The sequence below is a fragment of the Dipteris shenzhenensis genome, chromosome 21 (assembly GCF_047967505.1).
Source record: "Dipteris shenzhenensis isolate YYH24624 ecotype China chromosome 21, Dip_SZ_1.0, whole genome shotgun sequence".
Taxonomy (NCBI): Eukaryota; Viridiplantae; Streptophyta; class Polypodiopsida; order Gleicheniales; family Dipteridaceae; genus Dipteris; species Dipteris shenzhenensis.
In genome coordinates this window covers 49,200,152-49,224,105 of record NC_141616.1, presented here as the reverse complement: position 1 = coordinate 49,224,105, position 23,954 = coordinate 49,200,152, and the positions used below count along the sequence as shown (strand labels likewise).

At 46.7% G+C, this 23,954-nt stretch overlaps 1 pseudogene; it reads right to left on the bottom strand.

Annotated features, from left to right (window-relative positions):
• Positions 1–1,022: 1,022 nt before the first annotated feature.
• Positions 1,023–23,954, bottom strand: part of LOC147888992 (uncharacterized) — a 341,849-nt pseudogene continuing 318,917 nt past the window's right edge.

The following is a 23,954-nucleotide window of genomic DNA, read 5'->3' as shown; positions in this document are numbered from 1 at the left end:
ATAATTTGAGCACACATCAAGGAAGCATCACATTGAGAATCGAATGGTCCATTTTTATTTATTCAAAATCTAAACATTATAATATGTATAATGATTCCTTTCACGTGCTTAAATAGTAGAAATTTGGGGTTGTCGCGCTAATATAGGCTATGTTATGAGTTTTCATGTAGGTAGGCTCGACCAAACGAGGCTTTCTTCCCCAATGACCTTAGCTATGATAAAAACACACGATACGTGTGATACCAATGTTCATAAAAAACATTTTTCTCAACAAATTACAAAACTTGGGGTTTCAAAATTTCTAAGGTTTTTTTGGAGAATTTGTAGATTTTTAAGCCCAAATATAACTAAATTACCTAAGGCCCGTTTCACACATATCCATCGGTGGACTCGAAATTCTTGGAGCAGACTATCTGTCATGTTCAAGATATCAAAAATGTCATCATCCGGCCTTGCTTTCACAAAGGGCAGGCAATGTGTGATATTAAATATCCAAAAATGCACTCTAAGATCACCAAAGTTAGCTAGTTCACGTGGTAAGGTGTCAGCAACTGTAGAACCTAGGACCCAGGTCCGAATCTCCCTAGTACCTAATTGGTTAGCCTTGCGTGGGCATGCTCTTGGGTGGGGGTTGCAGGCCACCCAACATTTTCTATCTACTCGAGCGTGAGTTAGCTTGCCACTTAATTTTTTGGAGTGAGCGAGGGGATGATTGTGAAAACAACTTGGTGTATTGGGTGGGTGGATGATTGTGAAAACAAGTTGAGGAAGGCATGCCATTGGATGAATGTGAAAACAAGTTGAGGAAGGCACACCATTTTATTGGTCTATTATTCATCTGCCAAGGGATGGGCGGATGAGTGTGAAACCTGCACTGCAATAGATTTTCTCACAAGGAAGGTGCTTTGATGAAACAATTGTTTAGTTTTGAGTCGACCTTCTGGCAAGGAAGGTGTGCTTTGATCAAACAATAGTTTTGACGATGATCTGCAGTCGACCTTCTCACAAGGAAGGTGTTTTGATCAAACGGTAGTTTTGCAGCCAGCTTTAGTAGAAGAGAATACAGTTGCTTTGACTTCATTTGCATGATGAGAACCTAGCTGCGCAACCATGCTCTCAAATGAATTGGTCGTGCCATAACTCGGACTAGACTGTCGATCCATGGTGCCCTTTCCATCATCTACACACAAACCAACAGAAATTGTACCTTACGAACAATAAAATTTTCAGGCCCATTCTAATTTTTGAAAGCCTCAATTACAACCATAGCTCCGGTGATTACGTCTTGCAGGTTCCATCACCAGACGCATGAACGAACTTAGTTAGTGCGAATGGCTAACCTGCACGCCTTAGTAGGTTCGCCGGAGTGTCGAACTCGACAATGTCCCCTTGTGCAAGAACCATCACTCGATGAGAGTCGATTATAGTCTCCAATCTGTGTGCAATCGTTAGCACCGTGCATTCTCGGAATACCTCCCTCATCGTTATCTGGATTAGCTCGTCTGTTTCTGGGTCAACTGACGCCGTTGCTTCGTCCATCACAATGATACGCGTTCTGCTCCATAAAAGACAGCCTCGTTAGTCGTGAGTCTACTCCTAACGCTTTACAGAACGGGCAACCACGAAGCTTACCTGCGGAGTAGCGATCTTGCGATGGAGAGAAGTTGCCTTTGACCTACACTAAAATTGTCCCCATTTTCTGCGACTGTGCTGTCAAGGCCTCTCTCGAAACGCTGCACTGTTTTAAGGAAATGAACTCTTTGTAATGCTTCCAGGAGCTCTTTATCCGTACTCAGGCCAAAAGGGTCGAGATTGAATCGTATAGTTCCTTGGAAAAGAATAGGGTCCTGATGAAAAGCTGAAGAACGCGTTACAAAACATGGGAAACCTTAGACCCGAGTCCCGCGCAGACTTGGTGAACCAAGTGTCTACATTAAGTGCAGGCATCTGATTGGATAGTCCGTTTTAGACTAGGCTAGTCATGTTATTTTTGCTTCTACTATGCTAGTTCTGCACCTATCTAATGCATTTTCGACTATGGGACTCTCCTGTTAGGACCCTTTCCTGCACACGAAGGTGCAATGATGATGTCCGCACACGTGAGAGAGGTTTGGGCACCGGTGCCAACGAATACCCCAGAGCCTCCAAGGATTCATTTGGCCGCTGGCATCGCACATGTGAAGTACTTGATGAGGGCACCCAGTGTGATCATTCACCTGAATCTCTTAGGTAGACTTCACTTCCCCCCCCCCCCCCCCCCCAAAAAAAAAAAGCCGCTTTCCCACCAATTTCCTAGAATTTTGACAACAATATTACCTCTTGTTTCTAAGAGAGTGAATCCCTACAGCTTCATGCTATGCAATGAAAAAAAAAGCCGCTTTCCCACCAATTTCCTAGAATTTTGACAACAATATTACCTCTTGTTTCTAAGAGAGTGAATCCTTACAGTTTCATGCTATGCAATGTTGGTGCATGTTCTTTGATTTCTTTAATTGTTCATAATTTATAAGGGTTTCAAAATTTGTATTGCAGTTGTTTTCTGAGATCGTGATGAACTTGAAGCAAAGTTCAGAATTTTAAATGGTAACAAGGTTTTTTGAAGGAATGCAGCCTTTTGTTTGAGAGTTTGTATTGGAGTTCTTCCTTAATATTCAACCTCCATACTTAACAATGGCTTGGATAATTATATGTATTCCAATGTATTCAACCTCCATATTTCACATTGACTTGGATAATGATACGAATTCCCATGTATTCATACTTGAGGGTGAGATCATGACAAACTTGAACCTAAGTTTGGATTTTATGGGTTTAGAAACGTTAACATACAGGTTTTAAAAGCAAGGAAGCCTTTTATTTAAGACAATGGGTGGGTTTATTCTCAATCCTGACCTAGGCTTTATCTTCCATCTTGCATGCATAGTTAGAGGCTTAAGAGAGACCTTTAGCCAAATGTAGTAGGAGATCTTCCACGGTCGGTGTCTGATCTGAACAAATGCTTGAAATCTGAAAAAGACTTTGTGTGGGGCATGTTGCTCAAGCTAGTGCCTTCGTCACCAGGGGGTCTAAGAGGCTACTGCTAGCAAACTCCATTGCCGATGCAAGTGGTGTACGAGAAGGCTTTTTGAGCATAGTTACTAGGGAATGCCATTCCCTTCATATGAACTTGGGAATGCCTAGGGAAAATCAAGCATATGAAATGACCATGGAACATCTAGGAAACATCTAGAGAACGCTTGTTCCACAAGGACTAGTCACTAAAACTAAAACCCTATTAATTAATTAGTTGGGACATGCCTAATTGCAAATTAACCTAAGCTACTAACTAATTAACCTCATTAACCTATCTAATCTAATCCCTGCTCCCTCCTTGCTCCCTCCGCTTCCGCCTCCCGGTCCCTCCTTCATTCCTCTTCCTTCCTCCCTCCTTCCCTCCTCTTCCGCCTCCTGCTCTCTCTTTCCCTCTTCTTCCTCCCGCTTCCTCCTTCCCTCCTCTTCTTCCTCCGGTTCCCTCTTTCCCTCTTCCCGCTTCCTCCTTCCCTCCTCTTCTTCCTCCCGCTCCCTCTTTCCCTCTTTTTCCTCCCGCTCCCTCCTTCCCTCTTCTTCCTCCCGCCTCCCACTTCACTCCTTCCCTCTTCCTCCTGCTCCCTCCCTTCTCCCTTGCTTCTCCTTCTCCCTCCCTCCCCTCTCTCCCCCTTTTCCTATTCCCCAGCTCTTCCTCCATGTGTTGGAGAGGCCTCACAACCCCCCTTGTCTGCACCCCCCCCCCCCTGCTCATTTTATACCCAGCTCAAGAAGTTTCTGGAGTCCGAGGCTTCTCAAAGAAGCCATGAAGCCTCTTGCGATCAATTAATCCTTGCCTTAATCGACAATTAATGCTTACCTTAATCAATCGCTGCCCCCTGCTCAACTAATTAATTAATTGCGAGCTCTTTCTCGTTGGGGGCCCTATTCACCAAATGAGTCAAGGAGTTTTTGGTGCTAATTGCTTGCCTTTTGTGGCCTTTTCCTAGTTGCCTTGTTTTTGTATGCCATTTGTCCATACATCATCGTTATTGTATCTATTTTGCCTAAGTTAGTAACTTTGTTTGTTGTGCCCGATACTGTGATGCTTGTAATCTAGATTGGCTCAAAGGGTTTGTGAGCAGAGCTGCTTAGGATGCTTTCCTCTTTTTGTTCAGTGGTCTTAGAGACTCTTGGATAGATGATGCTTTTCATGCCTTACCTTCCTCTCTCCTATTCACCAAGTCGAATAGGAGACCTGAGATGCCCATTCATGCGTGTATTGCTAGACTCTATGTTTATGATTGGGGAGGTGGCACTATTTGCATTGCCCTAGGGGTTTCCACTTCAGATCACTTTCCGGTGCTCTTGATAGTCTTCGAGCATGTGTACGCGTGCCCATTCTGTAAGTATCAGGATTCCAGATGCCATGTATGCAAAGGATGGCCTTTCAGAGATTCTATCACACAACTCGAAGCACCAAGAGACGTGAGATTTTGAAATGTGAGATTGGTGTATGTAACCAGCTGTGATCCCTTTAGACGGAAGAGCATAAGCGTCCTGTGAATGATTAAATTCAAAAGCACCTTCCTGGAGAAGGGCTTAGCAGGCAGTAGCAGATACTTTTGGATCAGAGAGCTGAGAATGAGAATCTGAGTATTTTGGACCAGAAAGCTGAGTATGGGTGTTTTTGCTATATGGGTACCATCTTCTGTATTGCTATGGATTTTTATGTCTCTGTTCTTATGCAAATTTGGGCACTCCTCCTTGGGACGTTGGCAAGTAGAGGGTTTGGCAATTCATGAAGCCAAATATGAGGACTCGACACTTCTTTCATAGAGTTCCGGACTGCCTTTTTGCCCTTCACAAGGGCAAATGTCCTGGTCCAGATTAGGCTAGCCTCTTCTTTTTTCATTCATCTGCAGAGCATTTGGGACTCTAGTAATATGATTGAGACAGTTACAGAGGGGTTTATTCATCTTATCCCAAAAGGGGGTACATAAATTTTGTATCCCAATGCAGGCCCTATAGGAAAGGTCGCCTCCCCATCTGTAAGCCCCCAATCCAACACTAATCCATTCAATGTTTTTGCGAGCTCCCTGGCTGCTCCCACTGCCTGCCCCCCCCCCCCCCCCCCTCCCCTCGGCCATCTTCCTCCTCCCTCCAGCCTCCTTCCCTCGCCTTCTCCTGCCTCCATCCCTGCCTCCACTCTGCCTCCATTCCCCCTCCTTTCTCCGCCTACACTCCTCCTCCCACCATCTCCCATCTCCAGCCCTGCCCCCCCTTCTGCCTCTCCTCGGCATCCTTCTTGCCTCCACCTCCTCCGCCTACCTTCCCGCCTCCCCCTCTGCCTCCTTCCTGCCACCTTCTCTGCCTCCCCTTCTGCTTCCTTCCCCGCCTCTCCCTCCGCCTCTTCTCTGCCCGCCTCCCTTCCTTCTCAACTTCCGCCTCCTTCGCTTCCACTTCCTCCCCTTCTCCAACTCCTTCTCCGCCTCCTTCCCTGCCTCCTTCTCGCCCTCCTTCTCCGTCTCCCTCCTTGCTCTCCTCTCTCTCATTCCTTCCTTCTCTTTACTCCCGTTTCCTTTTCAAAGGACCCTCTACAACCCTTCAGCCCTCTCTCGTCTCACCCTCAAGCCTTGGGTGTGTTTGGGTTTGGGAAGCACGGGCTTCTTCGAGGCACCTCTTTCTTCAAGGGCTCTCCCTAGCCTTTCTTGGGGTGAGGCAGCTTCCCTACCCACCGTCCAGGTGGCTCTTTGTTTTTTCCCTTGCAGCGGGAGTTTTTTGTGCTTGTTCGAAGAAAGAAAATATTGGTGGTGACCCTTGGTCTGGCTAGAGGGGCTCTATGGCAGCACCCTCGAATCCCACAGGCGTTAAGGTTAGCCTTTCTCCAACTGACAAGCAATAGGTGCAGCTTGCAGTCCAGTCACTTTAGGACAAGGCAGTTGTGGGAAGAATTGTGGGCGTCACTCACACAAGGAGACAGGTGAGAGAGTGGATCCAGGCAAGATTGGCACTAGAAGGAGACCACATTCAGGAGGTCACCATCTACAGAAGAGGTGTCGTTCTCCTCCAGCTGAGTTCTCCTGATACCGCCTTGACACTTGTGGAGCAGAGCCCCATCCTCCTTGGCCCACATCTGGTGTATCTCTTCCCTTGGTACCATGGCTTCACCGTGAAGGACATGGACACGACACACCATGTACCCGATTGCCAGTGACGCTCCGCTTCCCGGGGATTCCAAAGGAATAGAAAACCGTCCTTCCCTCCATTGGTAGAGCGTTTGGCACGGTGCTGGAGTCCCCGCCAAACTCAGCAGCTTTAGTGGTAGCATACAACAGGGTCCCCAGGATTAGATTGGTGGTTGAGAGCCCAGAGTCCCTCCTCGAGACCCTCGAAGGGGGTACACTTCGTCAGAGAGTGGAGATCTCCGGTTTACCTGGCTAGTGTCTTTGTTGTTGTAGGCAAATGGGCCATTTAGCCCAAAACTTATTTCGTGGTCAGGGACGGACTCCTCCCCCCCAACCCTAGCAAGACAGGCAAAGTCAGCAAGCCAGGGCCTAGCACCCCCTCAGACAGGAGCAACAAGAGTCTCATACACCTAGGTGACACCTTCAGAGGGAAAGTGGACCTAAGTAGGCAAAAAGAAAAAGAAACAAAACAAATTGGCTCAAAAGCGGCGCAGGCAATGGGCTAGACACAGAGATAAAGAAAAGAAAGAAAGAAAGTGTATTATTGTCCACTAAAGGCCAAAATGGGCCCATGAGACATCAAGAACTCTGCATACAAGATAGCACAAAATCAACGTGCCACAAAGAAGAGGCATCGTCGAATATCATCTAAGTGCTACGCAATACAATGCAAGTGAAAGTACATACAAAGAGAGAGAAAGAAAGAAAGAAAGAGAGAGAGAGAGAGAGAGAGAGAGAGAGAGAGAGAGCAGGTTGAGAGGCACCCGCGGAGGAGCAACTGCAGGAGCCCTTGGTTGGAGACCCCTCCCCCCCAGCGGGCAAGGGCCATAGTTCATCTAGGTGATCCTCCATTAGTGGAGGTTCAGCATCCATAGTCACCCTTGCGTCAGCAGTGTGCTTGAGGAGCTCCTAACATTGCGATGGTAGAAGCTGCAGAGGATAGCCCAGCAACAGTTGAGGAGAAGGGGATCCAAAGCCCCGGTGAGCCTGATCACAGCAGAGCGGGTCTATGACTTCCCCTATTCCCTCCCCCCCCCCCTCCCCCTTCGGACCCCTCTCTCCCTCCTCGCCCTCCCCCTCCTCTTGAGCTCCCCCCACCCCCCCTTGCCACTCCTGCTATTGTCATCCTCACCACCCGCCCCCCGCCTCCTTTCCTCCCCCCCTCCCCCTCCCTCTGCCCTGTCCCCCCCCCTTCCATAGCAGCTTCTTCAGCTTCCCCCCCTTCCATGCCCCTCTCCGACCTGCCTCTGCTCCGCTACTAGTAGGCACAGGCACGACCGCGTCCCCCTCCGCTTCCTTGTCTCAATGTCAAAACTTCATCCTTGGCACGCCCTCTCCCGAGGGACTTTTGGAGATTGGGACCCTGGAATTATCTGGAGATCCCGGACTCTTACCCTTTGCCACTGGAGGTTATGCTCATGATCTTGCAGCCACGAAAAGGGGGTTCGATAAGTCCAACGTGCAGGCAGCACCACCCGGCCTTTTGGAGGAGCTTGATAGAGTGTCTGCCAGATGTTGACTCCTAGATGGTTGGAGGAGACTTCAACAACTTGGAGTTTGGGGAGGACAAGCAGGGAGGTGCCTCCTTTTTCGAGATCAACAGAGCGGAGCACTTGGGAGCAGTTCATCTTCATGATCAGTGGCAGAGACCCATGGAGAGAGCCAGAGTTCTCAGCAGGATCCTTGGCGGCCTTCTCTCCTCATTCTGCCAGAGGCGACATGATGGATTGCTTGAGAGACTGGATCGCTTCTACGTAGGGGACTGGGCACTCCACAAAGGTGGCTCTATCTCCAAAGGGGGTTCCGCATTCCAGAGGGCCTACTATAGGATGAGAAAATTCAGCTCGTTATTGCAAGGATTTCGTAGAAGCTAGAGTCGGTACCCTGCAAGGGCCGGGCTTCGTGGGTGGCAGATGCAATTCAGAGGAGTAGCGAAGATTTGCAGTCTCACGACCTTAGATGGAGAAGGGCCCTTCAGGAGTGTGAGCGTGCACTACGACAAGACCTCGCCTTCATAGAGAGGCTCAGGCAACAGAACCCAGGATCCTAGTGGCTTAGTGATAGACACGAGAGTGCACACCTTGAGCTCCAGGTTCGGCGAGCTGAGTTTTCCTACCACTCCAACCAGGCCCATTGGGTTCACCAGGGGGATGGGATGGCGAAGCAGTTTTTTTAGACCACTGGACCTCGATCGGCAGGCACGCAACTACAACGTTTATGGGATCTGTAGGGCATCTTGGACACTGATCCACAAGAGATTCTAAAGTTGACCACGGATTTCTACAGCCAGCTCTTTTAGGCAAAGAGGGTGACTCTAGCTTCCCTCGTGGTCCGTGAGTTAGTTTGGGACCATGTTCCGACAGTAGTCTCAAGGGAATTGTGCAGGAGACTGGAGGAGCCTTTCACAAATGAGGAGCTTTGGGAAGCCCTCAAGACCCTTCTGACCCAGAAGTGTCCTGGCAAAGATGGCTTGACTACATCCTTCTTTTGCAACTTCTGGGAGATCATTGCCATCCCTTTCTGATCAGCCTACCAAGAGATCTTTGACACGGGCTCCCTTCCTTAGTCCCTAAGCAGAGGAGGGTGGATTTGTTTGATCCCGAAAGGGAGAGATAGGTCAGACATCCGGCAGTGGATTACCCTAGTGGACACTGCATACAAGAACCTTGCGAAGGTCTTGAGTTTGCGATTGTGGCCTCATCTCACCGACATCATCCATGATACACAGACTGGCTTTGTACAGGAGTGTAGCATTCTGGACAAAATCTTCATGTTCTGGAAGGCAGTGTATTGGGCCAAGGATTGTCATAGCCTCTTGCCATCCTTCTCTTGGATTTCGAGAAGGCTTATGACAGGGTGGAGTGGTCTTTCTTGAAGGGCACTATGCAGAGGTTGGGTTTCTCGGACAGATGGAATCGAGGAGTCTCTAGGCTCTATGCGGGGAGCTCTAGTCAGATGCTTATAGGTGGACACACGAGCGAGGCCTTTTCTCTCTCGCACTCGGTCTGGCGGATTGCCCCCTAGCTCGCTTTCTTTTCCTTTTTGTGGCAGAGGCATTGGGCCACTACTTGAGATCGCAGGTGGCGGGCCTCATAGGGTTGAGGCTCCCAATCAGACAAGAGGAGAAGCTGTTGGATTCAGAGTAGGTGACACACCTTGTATGTAGAGGGCACTACAATGAGCTTGGAGAGAGTCTGGGGAGCCTTGACTATTTATTGTGAGGCCTCGGGTGCATGGATCAACTAGACAAAATCCATCGGTTTCTTCACAGGCTTTCAGGAGACTCAGGAGCTTCGAGGATACCACGAGGCCAGATAGCGAGATACCTCGGGTGCCAGGTGGGTCTCGATATTACAGCAGAGCAACAAATCGCCCCGGTTTTTGAGAGTGTACGGCACAAGCTTCTCTACTGGAGCTCGGCCAAGCTCTCCCTAGCGGGCCATGACTTAGTAGCCAACCAAGTCCGTCTTGCAAGGGCCTGGTACATTGCCTCCTACTGGTGCTTTCACAGAGGGTGCATTGGACAGCTTCGACGTTTGGTTCAGAATTTCCTCTTGGTAGGATTGGACGGCACGAAGAACACCAGAGCCCGGGTCGCTTGGTAGACGAAGATCATGCCGCAGGCTTTGGGAGGCTTGGGTATCATTGACCCGGAGATGTAAAGCAGAGGCCTCTTGGGCAAGTCGGTTGTGCGCAGCCTCATGTTGCAGAGCCTTGGAGGCTCCTCTTACAACGAGGTCTTCTTAGGAACACCCCACGCACTGGGGGGCAGTGGTAGCATTCACACAAATGGATATTCTCAGAGGCCCCCCTTATGGGGAAGGGTTCCTGCATGATGAGGAGCCTTCATAAGGTCTGGCAGAGATTAGCATGGGGCCTCATCCGTGCTCAGCCCTGATGCAGAGAGGAGTTCGAGCATCAGCCCCTCATTTGGCACCCAGAGATCAGGGATCAAGATGGACAAATGCTTAGACAGAGGACTCACATTGGATGGGCACAATGGGACGGTGGCCCGGCCTGCTCCTTGGGTGAAGATGCCCAACATATTGCGTTCTTGGAACAAAAACTGTCTCTACATATCATGAATATGTCATTGATATGGGGCTGTAGGTACAAACTCAAGGTATTGGCTAAGATCTTGTAGGTGGTATCCAATAGGGTGACCACTGTCGAATGTTAGAATGATCTCCCTCCCTTGGGATCAAACAAATACACTCCCAACTCAATGATTGCAGGAGTGAGCCAAAGTCAAAGATCTCCTGGAAGGGCAACAGCAGGGGTGCATGAGTGCACTCCCAAAAGCACCTAAAGAAGGACGGTATTAATCTATCCTTGCCATGGCAATTCTGCAGAGGGAGAGACTTGAGGGCCTCCAAGAGCTCCTCATCAGTGAACGGGCCCTCCACTTGCCTACTCATACTTAGAGAGATCACTAATGGATATGTGTCCAGAATGACTCCCGGTGCTGCAGGAACTTGGGGGAACTCCTCCTCAAACTAAAACAATTTATGATCCATGAGGGGTTAGGGCCACAAAAATCCCACATGTGCCAACACTTTATGATCACCGTGAATCTATGAATGTCTGTCTTCCACCACAATTGAAGGCACTATCTGCGGGGATTCTAGCATTGTGCCAAAACACCCTCCAATAGAAGATAGAATGGCTGGATACTATTTGCGAAATCATGAAAATGAAGCATCATAGCAAAGCATGGCACATTATGTGTAGAATCCATGTTGTCAATGTGAAGCCATGGGATCTCCAGATGAGGACCAAGGAAAATGGGGCTCTATAGACTTCACGAGGGCTTGTTGGAGGAAAAGCACCTCTCCCGTAGATGGTGAACTCCTGAATATAGCCCCCCTCTAATGCCAAACTTAATGTATCTAATCACGAATCTAGCTCCAAACGGGTGTGAGGCCAATGATGCAGCCCACCAATGCTCTATCCTAGAGGGATTGGATTGGAAATCTTCACCTGTTGCTTATCCTCTGGGAAAGTGAATCCAAATGGCTGTGGCGGTTGAGGGAGCTGCATGAGAGCCCCTTTTTCCAGACCAAAAGGAGGTCACCACCTAGATTTCTTCCCCGGTACCAAAACAAACTACTGCACTTTCAAGCAAGCAGTAATTTTTTGGCCTGCAGGCTTGTGGATTTGTGGTGGGGGGGAGAGGGGGGCTAGAAGTTGCAGGAAATGCAGAGGGGAGGGGAAGGGGAGGTTTTTAAGAGTTAGGGAAAGAGGGAGGAGCACAGGAAAGTGCCCAAATTGGGGGGTGGGGGGGCTGGGGGCAGAGGGAAAAGAAGTTGAAAAGGGAGAGGCGGGCTTTTAAAAACCAGGAAAGAACCGGGGGGGGGGGGGGAGGAAGGGGATTCTGTAGAAACAAAAGCCTCAAAAAAAGGAGCTTGAAAGGTTATCTCACCCTCTAATGCCAAACTTTCTGTATCTAATCATGAATCTAGCTCCAAGTGGTGTGAGGCTAACGATGCAACCTACCAATGCTCTGACCTAGAGGGATTGGATTGGAAATCTTGACCTGTTGCTTATCGTCCAGGGAAAGTGAATCCAAATGACTGTGGGAGTTGAGGGAGCTGCATGAGAGCCCCTTTTCTGAGACCAAAAGGAGGTCACCACCTTGATTTCTTCCCCGGTAGCAAAACAAATTACTACACTTTGCTAGCAAGCAGCAATTTTTCGACCTGCAGGTTTGTAAATTTGTAGGGGTGGGAGAGGGGGTTAGAAGTTGCAGGAAATGCAGAGGGGAGGGGAGGGGGAGGTTTTTCAGAGTTAGGGAAAGAGGGAGGAGCACAGTAAAATGCGTAGTTTGGGTTTTTTTTTTGGGGGGGGGGGGTTTTGCGGGGAGGGCTGGGGGAGGAGGGCAAAGAAGTGGAAAAAGGAGAGGCGGGCTGAAAAAACCCAGGAAAGAAAGGGGATTCTGCAGAAACGAAAGCCTAAAAAAAGGGCGCCTAATACAGTCTGCTTGTGCCCCTATTGTTCCAGGAAAACATCCAGGCTAAGAGGGGATTAGTAGTTTCTACAGCAAGCCGTCTAGGGGGTCTGGAGTGCCAGCAGGAGGGCTGCACGAGTGGGCACAGGAGGGTCCCGCACACCAGTGGGTGTGGAGCAGAGCGCGCCGGTCAGGTGGAGAGGGGGATCGGGCCCAGGGGGCTCATGTATGCAGGGGGGTGGGACTAAGGAGGGAGAGGTATTGAGTGGAAGGGAGAGATGGGAAGAGGCGGGGAAGAGGAGTGGTAGGGAGCGCCATCTGCATGGTGTACTCTGATTTTTTCAACTTAATAGAAGCTTTTTTCATGAAAAAGAAATTGCGCTTAGCATGTGAAATTTAATCTACAGGTTTCTTTAAGCTTGTTTTAGTATCTACATCTGAAGTATTCAGTGATTCTGGTTTCCTTCAAAAGTAATGGGACTTGTTGAGGCCCTATACCCATCACTTACATTTCTCCATATGTATGTGTCTTATATTCCCCATTTAATATCTTCTTAATATTCTTCACCCTATATGTTGTTTTCAGGGCAAAACTTTTTAATCTTTTTAAGAACCACATAAATTCTGTTTGTCTATGCATATGAGAGGCTTACCTGTGGTATCATGGATATACGTTGGCGAAGATCATCAAGACCAATGGATTTAATGTCAACATCATCCACTAGAATAAATCCATGGCATGCCTTGTTTTCGACAATGCGGAAAAGTGCCATGGCCAAAGTGGATTTTCCAGCACCAGTTCTCCCTATGATCCCAATCTTCTCTTTTGAATTTACCTGTAGAAAGAAAATCAGCAAAAGATGTATTTTTCACAATGTATGCAAGAAAGTACTACCATGAAACGACAGAACTGAAATATTAGCAAAACATCTATTGTTATGTCCTAGTAACAGAAGCGATGGGCAACAGGTATTGGGTGGTGAGCCGCTCCCCCTATGGGCACGTTTTCAAACATGTAGCTAAGAAATAAGGCCTATGATAAAGTGAAATTATGCAAAAAGGATGTGCATGCTTGCACATGAGTGCCATGTAGCAATGGAGTGTGGGATTATGTATCGTGCAATAATGTCCATCAAAACAGATGGCATGTATGGGATGGAGCCCATCTCTCACAATCCCTCAGTCCGTTTTGCCAATGGAAGAGAGAGATGGCATGGATGGCTAGGAAGCTGATGATACACGGCCTGACTAATGACATGTCGGGCCTTTTGGAAGCACACGTATGGCTTTTATGAGTTCAAGTATCGCGCTTTACCTCATAGGGCTTTGACGAGGCTCGATTAGGAACGCCTTGGTTTTCAATGTTCATTCTAGGGCATAGGTTATCCAAATCCAAGAAGAGCATATTCTTGTGGATGTTGGTTTTGAGCCTGTTAGAGTTTTGGGTTATGTGGAGCAGTTTTTCTTGACTAGGTTGGTACCTAGACCCAAGCCCAAAGAACATTCCCTTGTGTTCATGGAGGATTTGGATTATGGAGGTGTCCCATAATATATTTGCATTCGAAACCTGGGGAGTGAGGGTGGATACAAGGAACCATGAGAGGACCCTCCCTATCTTTCACTACACGGTTAACAATGCCAAGAGGTTCCAGCTTAGTTGTAGGGGCTGGAACCCACCAAAGCTCCTCATTGAATTTTTAGATTTCTATAGTCTTGGAGATATCTCTTGTAAGAAGCCTCTGAAAGTCCCTTAGGAATAGAAAAACCAATATTTTCTAATGGCTTTCTATTGATGGACGGGTGCCTAGCTTGGCTTTCTCTTTTAGGGCCTCAAATCTTTTCTGATGAGATGCATAGCTCCTCTTGGGATCTTTCGTTCTTCAATGACATTTAGTTGAGTCTTGCTTCTAGATGATGTTGCACATGCCTCGGTGGATACTTTTTGGGAGATCTTAGCAAACATTTCAGTGTGGCATGTATAGAGATCCAGAGCACAAAGGCACGTGATGGCTCACAGGTCTACCCTATTGAGAGTTCACGCTCAACATCATGTGATCATGTGTGCATAGCACCATCACGTGATCATATGTGCATAGCACTAACCTTATAGAGTGCTATAAAGGAAAGGGTTAGATCCCCTAACCCTAACCCTAAATGGGTTTGTATATATTCTATTTTTTCAACTAAATCTAGTGTACAGTAAATCATTTGTGGTGTGCTCTCTAGCTGTGCCCTCTCTCCTCATCTCCACTCTTCTCCTCTCCCCTCTTCATATTTTGTCATGGTACAGAGCTCCCTTGCCTTCCGTTGAGGCATTGCAATCCTTGAGAGCGTGAGAGAGATTGAGAGCTTCTTGAGTGTTCTTATGAGAGTTCACTTCCGTAGAGAAAAGTCTCCAAATTTCCGTTCATGAGAGGAATTTTCGTCCATTGAGTAAGAGAGAGATTTCCTTTGAGATTCTTGTGAGATTTCATATTTGAGCTTCTTTCAGAGAGGTTCATTGTTTGAGATTTTTTGTGAGAGAGAGACCTTACCTTGCCTAAAGCCAAGCTCCATCTATGGCTCCATTGAGCTCATAAGCTCTCGCTTGGCCTCTACTCGAACGAGCCACCAAGCAATCGGGCCGTGCAATGACAAACACTCAGCATAGCTCTTGGGATATGCAGTTTGGAGCAAGGGCAGCCGACTTTGACTCAAACAACTCCAACCGTAGCAGCTCTACGCCATAGAGCCTCCATCTACACACAGCCATGGGCTCCTCCAAGCATAGAGCCAGGCCCCTTACAGACGCTCTCTTACAACGAAGCCTCGACCTTGGAGGCTCAATTCTTCAGTGACGACCGCTTCACGACTGACTTTAGTGACGACCTCAGGCTCACAGCTTCATCACGCCAACCCTTTCTAAGGCTCCACGGCTCAAAGCCCGACACCTCCACAAACGCGACGCTTCAGCCAACCTATGTGCCAACAATCTTGAGCTCCATTCACTGAGCCGCCTCTCAAACAGTTGCCTCTCTCCTGGAGCCTACAGGCTCCAAGACACAAGCCTCTCAGTGGCTATCTCCATGAGCAAAGCCTTTGAGGCTCGAGCGATGGACACCTTACTGAGGCTCCTGCTACAAGTGTAGCTCCATCAACAGACTTCCAGCCTTTAGGCTCCCGGCCTTCACGCTCCCAGCACCTTCGAAGCTCCTTCATATGGGCTCCTCCAAACGCATGCTGCCTCCTTCTCCATAGCCGCTCCACAGGCGACCAGCTACACAGACCTGCAGCAACGAAGCGCCAAGCTTCGAAAAGCAATGCTGTCTCCAATGAAGCTCAGCCTCAATGACGATCTACAGCCCACTGACGGGCTCAACAACCTAGAGACGGAATCTCTTTGATTCCATCGAAATCTATAAAAGATTTCATGAAGCGAGATTACGACACGTGGCACCTATAGGATAGGGTCACCACACTAGTGACACGTGGCGATCTACATCTTATCTGCCACGTGGCAGACCTTATCTGCCACATCATTGCCCCAACCTAGTTGCCACATCATCAACCTATCTGCCACGTCATCAGTCAGCTGTCTGTCAACAAGCCACGTCAACAAGCCACGTCATTTGGCCATGTCACCTTGCCAGCTCATCAGCCACGTCATCACTACCACATCAGCAGTCCACGTCAGTACTAACACATCATCTGCCACGTCACCTCTGACACATCATCAGTGTCACGTCATTAGCCACATCATCTGCTGACATCATCATCTGTGCCACCTCAGCTGTCCTGACCCCTGCAAGCACAGCTACCTCTTCAGAGTCATTGCATGTGACCACTCCTGCCACCTCAGCACAGGGCTCCACTACCACATCTCTTGCTAGGCACAGTGCCACATCATCACTGCATGTGACTCACAGTGACACATCATCATTGAGCACCATTTGCACTCCTTTTGCCCCTCCACCTAGATCAAGTCGTATCTCTTGATCCAAGAAGAATTTAAGGGCGCTCCAAAAAGGAAAGTCGCTCGTTTTTTCATGCTCTACGCGCTCGTCACATCATGCGCACATTTCGGCGCAAGTTACACTCACATTTGAGCCTCGTCGACAAAACCACTTCCTTCACGCACATTTGCCTCTACATCGACGCATCTGACCTAGCATTTCAAAAGAACAAAAGAAAATGAATTATTTGATGTTCTTTCATCGATCGACGGTTGGTATAGATCTAGATCTAGATCAGAGTAGACTAGATCGCCATAGAGGGGACGCTTTGAATTTCCCCAAGTTGCCAATCTAAGCCATGCCCGAAATTCTCGACTAGTACCTACTCGGAGTCAGTCCATACGCTCACTTACGGTTTCACATCATTACATTACCTGAAACCTTACGTTCATCAATTCAGTGAGCAGACTTCAAAGAGTACAGAGGCATTACAAATTGTTTTAGTGGGTAGATAGCACTTGATTTCACACACACATGCCACCATTGTAAAGCCTATTCGGCTATCTCACGGCATCGTGCACATCATTTCAGCCTTGTAAAGCCTCTTGGCTATTCCCAGCATCATTTGCCACAAGCCTTGTAATACATATTAGATTTTATATATTGCAGTTCTATCTTCACCCAACAGTTCAGAGATTTCACTTGCCACAGTCAGTGTATTTGTAGTTAATTCATACAGAAATTTTCACAACACTTTTGAGTACATTTCTTGCACCATGTCTACGACTAGCGACCTCAATCTGGAGGCATCTTCTAAGTTAGACAACTCCAATTACGGTACATGGAAATACCGAATGGAGACCATTCTTATACTTTAGGACAAATGGGAGTATGTCGATGGGTCTACACCTAGACCATTAGCCAATCCAGCCACAAGTAGCTCCACTCCATCTGTTGTCTCAGCACTAGCAATGGGATCTATAACGGCATCTACTGCTACACAAACTGTCTTCGCACCAGTAGCAAATTCTACCATTGCCCGAGCTCAGGCAGAATGGGATAATAAAGATAAGTATGCCTATCATCTGATCAAGCAGAATGTGCAAGATGTCATGCTAGGACAGCTTAACACAGTCAAGACATCAAAAGAAGCATGGGATATGTTTGCAACTCTCTACGAGTCCAAGAACACATCCAAGATTCTCACCTTGAGAAACCAAATAAACCAGAGTTTCTGCAACAACAGTGAAACCAGTCATGCTTATGTACTCCACATGCTTATGCTCTTATGACTACCATCATGGCTACAGAAGAGCCAATGTACTTCGAAGACGCAGTAGATAAGCCGGAATGGCAAACCGCTATGAATGAAGAAATGGATGCTTTGTATAAGAATAATACTTGGGAATTATGTGACCTTCCACCAGAAAAGAAGGCCATAGCAAACAAATGGGTATACAAAGTGAAGTACAATTCAAATGGCAGTATTCAAAGATATAAAGCTAGACTAGTTGCAAAAGGATTTGCATAGCAATATGGTCAGGACTATGATGAGACTTATGCTCCAGTAGCAAAGATTGATTCCATACAGTTCTTGATATCACTAGCGACACTCAGCAAATGGAATGTGTATCAGTTGGATATCAAGAATGCATTTCTCAATGGTTATCTAGACGAGGAAGTCTACATGCAACAACCAGCAGGTTATGTTGAACGAGGAAAGGAGAATAAGGTTTTCCATCTCAAGAAAATTCTCTACGGATTAAAGCAAGCACCCAGAAGTTGGTACAGCAGAATTGATAAGTATTTTGCTGATCTGGGATACATGAAATCCAATGCAGATCATACTCTCTACTACAAAGTTCAAGGGGAAGACATTACTATTACACTTTTGTATGTAGATGATCTAATTGTGACACGAAGCAAGGATAGCTTCATCAGAAAACTAAAACAAGACTTATCTGTAGAGTTCAACAGGAAAGATCTTGGACTTATGCACTATTGTCTTGGAATTGAGTTCTGGAGAGATTCAGATAGCACATTCATGAGTCAGCTCAAGTATGTTGACAGTCTCCTGAAGAAGTTTCATATGGCAGATTGCAAGATTGTAGCCACTCCCATGGAACTGAGTTTGAAACTTACTAAAGATTCAGAAAAGCCTACAGTCAATGACAGGTACTACAGGCAGCTCATTGGATCTCTTATATATCTGACTATCACTCGGCCAGATATTTGTTATGCAGTAAGCTCAAATGCACAGTTTATAGCAAATCCAAAACATTCTCACTGGAATGCAGCTAAAAGAGTCTTGAGATACATCAGAGGTACAAGACAGTTTGGGATAGAATACAAAGGAAGTCATCCACAGTTGCATGGATACTATGATAGTGACTATGCCGGAGATCATGAGAATAGGAGATCGACACAAGGATATGCATTTTTCCTTGGTTAAGGTGCTATATCATGGTTGTCAAACAAACAGCCAATTGTTTCTTTGTCTTCGATTGAAGCAGAATATAGAGCACTCACTACAGGTATATGTGAGGCTATATGGCTCAGAAGACTATTGTCAGAAACATATTACTTTGATGAGTCAAAGCCAACAACAATATACTGTAATAATCAATCGGCTCAAGCATTGGCCAAGAATCCAGTATATCACTCCAGGACAAAGCACATTGATGTCAAAGAGTACTTCATCAGAGAAAGAGTATTACTTGGTGACATCACATTGCAGCATTGTGATAGCAAAGAGAATGTTGTAGACATCTTTACCAAACCACTCGGTAAAGAGCTATTCAAGAAACACCAACTAGCTCTTGGTTTGACGCAAAGGAAGGACATTCCCATTAAAGGGGTGTGATGGAATGTAATGCTCAGTCCTTCTTCGATTCCCCAGAATCATCATGTTGAGGGAAGGCCTACTTCATGATGTTCATCTTGAGGGAAGGTGTTGAGAGTTCACGCTCAACATCATGTGATCATGTGTGCATAGCACCATCACGTGATCATATGTGCATAGCACTAACTTTATAGAGTGCTATAAAGGAAAGGGTTAGATCCCGTAACCCTAACCCTAAATGGGTTTGTATATATTCTATTTTTTCAACTAAATCTAGTGTACAGTTAGTCATTTGTGGTGTGCTCTCTAGCTGTGCCCTCTCTCCTCATCTCCACTCTTCTCCTCTCCCCTCTTCATATTTTGTCATACCCATCTCATACTTTTGGTCAATATTTGGACAAACACTCTGATGGCCATTTGGTTGAGCATGTAATTCCTAGGTGGCCCCTACCAAGAGGACTATCTTTCTCAAGGATTGGATAGGCTTCCCTTTTTCTTAGAGCCTACCACTAGTTTGAGGTGGCATTTCCAGCCTCAACATTGGAGCTTTACTAGCTCTTCTTGATAGGTAGGTTTGCGACCCACTTAGGGTATTTTGTTTCTCATGCTATGCATGATATACTCATTTTCTACCATGAGCATGTATGTTGGGGATTTTTTCCTACTTAATAGAAGTATTTTTATTGAAGCAAATGAGGTTTGGGTCGAAACTCAATAGTTGGGAACATGGGATTCCCATATATATCTGCATATTTGTCATCAATACCTACATTCATTGGCCTTTTTGAATTCTTATCGCCTCTCACATCTAATTAGGGCCACTTCAAGAGGGCCAACTCAAGGTTTTCCCCATCGTTAAGCATAGCCATAGCAAATCACTTCTAAGATGCTGAGTGTGTGTATGTCTTCTTGCGGGAAATTTAGGGGGGAAAATGGAGTCATCAAGTATAATGGAAGGAATGCCCTCCATGGTGACAAAAGTGTTTACTTGGAAATCGCCAGTATTTGAACTTATATTTAACTGTTCAATAAAAATTAAAAGTAAAATATGCTATATCTCAACAAAAAAGTAGTGTAACCATGGCAGAAAGAGGGTGCTACCTTTGTCAAATTTATAAAAGAAAGTGTTTCTCGAGACATATGCTTAGCTACTAAGAATATCTACATCTATGTAGATGCAACTTTATGTTGTCAAAATATTATAAAACTTAACAGTATCTTTCCACGATGCATTGGAACATTTGTTGAGTATGTACGTTGAAAGAGAGATTGTTGAGGACTGGAGGAAGATCATCTCTGTATGCCATAGTATAGTTGATAAATTCAATGTTTCCTTTTTGAGGCCACTCCTTTGATATCATTCCAGGTTGAGTAAGTTGATCAGCTTCAGTCTGTAAGCTACCATAATCCTGGATCCTCTCCACACTTGTGAAACAGTTTTCAGTGTCCGCAAACAGACGTACTGCAAACTGCAAGAAGCCAGTAAGCTGAAGGCTTTGAACCAACAATACACCTGGAAAAAGAAAATCAAAATGATTTCCTGTTGCAAAAGTACTTGAAGTAGCACAGTTCATGGCTAGATTCGTAATTTGTTTCAACAAGATATATATTTGTGTGAAGTAGAAATGATTTCCTGGCACAAAATATCTCTTTCTGAAATTGCAAGTTAGATATATTACAACTTAGGATTGCACATGAGGGAGGACCTCCATGAGAAAAATAAGTCTGTAATTGTCGCACCAATGCCTCAATGACATCATTTAAGAAGTGTGTGTATTGATCAGTTATCAAATCTACAAGACAATCCAACCGTAAAATGATATGATCACAGAACCTCAGGGTGGTTCTATGCCTTGTTGAAGGTATAGTTATTGTTATTTTTGTCATTCAAGATCGTGAAGCTAAATAGTTTTCTGATGTATTGCTAGTAACCTCAGCTTAAAAAGAAACTTTTTTTTTCAAAGACGAGACTTCTATAGTATGAAAGAAACTCTCTGAGCAAAGCTCAACAATGGAAAAGTATATCGTGCTATGCATGAGAAACAAATACCCTAATAGGGTCCAATTAAGCTACAGAGAGTGCCCGAAGAAAGGAAAAAGTGAAAAAGTAGGATCACCAAAGACTATATGATTTCTATCCTTCCATAGAGCCTAGAGTGCCCAGTAGCGAACCCAAACAAAAAACAAATCAAAATCCTGTCTAGGTGGGTGTATCCCAAAGATCCATAAGAACTTTCCAAAGGTAGCATTTGGAATGCGAGCTCGCAAACACTGCCCAAGGAAGCTTTAAAAATCACGAGTCCTAGGGACAATGCCAAATGAGATGAGGCACAGACTCTCGTGTAGCCAAACATCTGTGACAAACATTCGGAGCAATATTCCTAAGTTGCCCAGATGGAAGAACTCCCAACAAAACTCACCACGAGAAGACTTGTTGTCAGAGTGGAATTTTTAAATTCCAAATCTATCTCAGTCTCTTCTGCCACCACTTGTTGGCAGTGCGATTCATTCACTTGTGAGAAACCCATGGTGGAGTCAAAAGCACTTTATATAAAGAAGAGACAATAATATGTGACAGCCTCAAAGGGTGACAAGATGACCCTGGAGAAGAAAGTGTCTAGACTTGAAGACGGTCCTCGAGCTCTAAAGGCGGAATGGGCTGAAAAGTTTGAAGCATTCTAGTGATAGTTTGTCACATGAATCTGTAATGCATACCAACACCAAATTTTGCAGCAGCCAAAGGAGGGCCTCACAGAGAGTGTGTTATAGATTTGGGAGTCTTATTTGCAAGGTGGAGTGGTATCTCCTTCGAAAGGTAGCAACGGCTCTTCCGGATATTAGTTAATTTGTCATGTTGTTGCTTGTAGCAAAAGAGATGACATTCTCAGAAAGGAGATTGGTCTCAAGAATCAATTAGCAGCCCTAAAGAGGGAAAAGCAAAATTTTTTGGTGGTTATTGTGATCTTTGTGGCCCACTTGAGACACCGCTCTGCCAATATTAAGATTTCAGATGCATTGTATGTAGAGGAGGGCCTCATGTTGGAAAAATCATAGTCAAAGAGTGTGTTCTAGTGTGTACTTGAGAGAGTGCCATGTGGCATCTTGGGAGTTATCCCATATACATATGGTACTTGAGTGTATATGCCCACTCTATATGAGTGTTGTACTTTCACTTGTCAAATCAATCAACTCAAATCATGTAAGTGATTTCCTTTGGTTGTTGCCTTTCTTTCCATTTCCATTTCCTTTAATTTCTATTTCAAGTTATGCTTCCTTCCTTCTAGCTCCCTTGCCTCCTTTCACCTTCTTCCCATTCCTTCATGTGGTATCAGAGCCATGTCCCCTTTCTAGCTCGCCCTTCCTTGGGCAAACCTTAGGAGTGAGGTAGCCTGGAAATGGAAGCTATCTTCTCCCAAAGGGAAGCCCTTCTCTCAAGCTCTAGCCTCATTATGGAGATCGAGATGTCGATTTGGAGGAGCTGCTGCTCATCGACTTGCTGCTATGCTTACTGCTAGTTTCCCGTGCAACAGATCACATTGCCCCTATGCCTCTCCTTTCCAGCCCGTGATGCCTCCTCTTCTGCTCCCACGCTCTCTTCTTCTTGCCCGCTAGCTCTTCTCCCTGCCCACGCTGCATCTCCTCTTCTGCCCACTACCCACGTTGTCCAACGAATGGAGGGGAGGATGGCTCAATACTCCTTTGGGAGCCTTGGGAAGCGGGGCATAACCGAAAAACACAGAACATGGTGTGTCGTGTCCATGTCCTCCACTGTAAAGCCATGGTACCACGGAAAGAGGTACACTAGATGCGGGCCAAGGAGAATGGGGCTCTGCTCCACAAGTGTCGAGGCAGTGTCGGGGGAGCCCAGCTGGATGAGGAATACGCCTCTTCATAGATGGTGACCTCTTCGATGTGGTCGCTCTCTAATGCCAAGCTCACCTGGATCCACTCTCACACCTGGGCCCACAATTTTGCCCACGAGCGCCTTGTCTTGGAGGGACTGAAGTGCATGTTGTACCTGTTGCTTGTCAGTTGGGGAAAGAAGAACCTTAACGGATGTGGGATTCGAGGGTGCTGCCATAGAGCCCCTCTAGCCAGACCAAGGGTCACCACCAAGATTTTCTTTCGCCTTAACAAGCACAAATGCTCCCGCTGTAGGGAGGAAGAGGAGAAAAAAGGGAGGGGGGGCGGGGGGGTCAAGAAGAAGGACGTCCAAGGGGGAGGTGAAGGCAAGGCGAGGCGAGGCGAGTCGAAGAGGCAGAGGAGAGAGGTGGAGAGGGTGGAAGGGAAGGTAAAAGGAAAGAAAGAGAAGAAGAGAAAGAGGGAGAAGAGAAGGAGAGGAGGGAGTGAGGGAGCAGAGAGGAGGCGGGGGAAGAGAGCCTACAGGGGAGGAGAAGAGGGCGGGAGAGGCGGATGGGAGAGATGACAAGGGAGGCGAGATGGCGGGGGAGGCGAGAAGGCGGGGGGAGGTGAGATGGCGGAGGGGATGGGCTAGATGGCGGGGAAGGCGAGATGGCGGGAAGGAGGAAGGGCAAAGTGCGGAGGCGGAGGAGTAGCACGAGAGGGGATGCGGGGTGGAAGGGGCGATGAAGGGGAGGCGGGCGAAGGAGCAGCGACGGGTAGCGGGGCGGCCAAGAGGTAGCGGGGCAGCAGGTCCGCGGATGGAAGGGGAGCTCACCCGCTCAGCTCCTTACCCCCTTTTAGGTATAGTGTTTCTGTATTGGCAAGAACAGTTAAAAACATGCTTCATGCCAGATACGTGCCTATGTGCCTGTCTGTATACACATGAGAGAGGGACTTTGAGCTGTGTTTTGGGTAAGACTTAGAAGCACACAGGCTTGTCTCTGCCAATGCCTTTTTTAGAGTTTCTGCAACATTTGGACCACAAGCTTTGCCAGTTTGTCATCGTGGAGGGTCTTTTTTGTAAAAAGGACCATGTTGAAGCCTCTGGCTAGACTCTGCCTCATCATCGTCGCTATCCTCGCCATTGTTGTCTCGCTGGAGGGAGGCCTAGAAGGTCCGTAAAGGCAGAGATGTTCACC